Source organism: Phodopus roborovskii, unplaced genomic scaffold, assembly GCF_943737965.1.
Source record: "Phodopus roborovskii unplaced genomic scaffold, PHOROB, whole genome shotgun sequence".
Classification (NCBI taxonomy): Eukaryota; Metazoa; Chordata; class Mammalia; order Rodentia; family Cricetidae; genus Phodopus; species Phodopus roborovskii.
The window spans coordinates 25,175,269-25,176,524 of record NW_026126588.1 but is presented as its reverse complement, the minus strand read 5'-3'; positions in this window follow the sequence as shown (position 1 = coordinate 25,176,524).

Below are 1,256 nucleotides of genomic sequence, written 5' to 3'. Positions count from 1 at the left end.
CTGATGATGTAATGGTTTAACTCAACGGGGGCATTTCTGTCTATTAGCGCCACCTGAGGTTCTGATTGCTCTCAATCTCATTTGTGTGATTGTGAATATGTATATATGTCCACACCACGAGGAGGCCATCATGGCCATCCACTATTTTATTGTTTGAGACAGGGTTCCTCACTGAGGCCAGTGCACGTGTCTAAGCAGGGAGCTTCTGGGGCTAGGGTTAGACGCATGTGATCAACACTTGATTTTCTGTGGGTGCTGAGGGTCTGAACTCAGCTTGAGCAGAAGGCACTCTGCACTGTTACCCAAAAAGCTATCTTGCTTTTGTGATGGGTTTCCTGTGACCGCTGCAGCTGTCCCTCCCCCAGAAAAGAGTCAGGTTTTCCAAAACACAAACACACAGCTTCGTCATTTTTTTTTATTACAATATTCAAAAAAACTGGGTATGCAAGTTTAGGGGATCTCAAGACCCCTTCTTCAATCGTAGGAATGTGCCATCTCAAGACTATAGTCAAACTATAAAGAAGTTCAAATGTAAAGGAAAAAAAAAAAAAAGAAAATGCAATTTCTTCATAAACATTCTGTTACTACCAATCACATACTCTTTTGTAAACCCTGAAAAATTTCCCTGTAAAGCAAATTATAATATATATATATTATATATATATATATATATAGTGTGTATGTATAAAGTATTGGTAGCTCCCCGTCCCGAGATCAGCTGTTTTCCTTAATCATCTGTTATTAGTGTCAACAAACGGCTACAGATACATATTACTTTGAGAATTAAATACATAATTGTGAAAGTCAAACAAGCCCGAGGGCAAAAGAGCACTATGCGGATGGCACATCTGGGGGTACATTACCCAAGTTTCTCTCTTTCTGCAGTCGCCTCTTTTGCAGACTTAGAAAAAAAAAACAAAAACAAAAAAACCTTCTTTTATTGCAAGCACAGCCTCAAAGGCACTGGACAGTTCCCTCACCACCTCCCCAGGGTTTCCAGTATTGCTATCTGCACCACATTCTTGGACTCCTGCAGAGACCGGAGCCCACCAAAAAAAAAAAAAAAAAAAAAAAAAAAAAAAAGCAAAAAAGCAGGCCCTGGACCAGCATGGCTGATGGGAGGTACCAAGCACCCCTGGACACAGCTCTCGGAGCGTGCGCTATTCACTACATAACAGACTTTCTGCCCTCCGAATAAGCCCCAGCCTTTTACTGCGTGTGTGTGTGTGTGTGTGTGTGTGTGTGTGTGTGTGTGT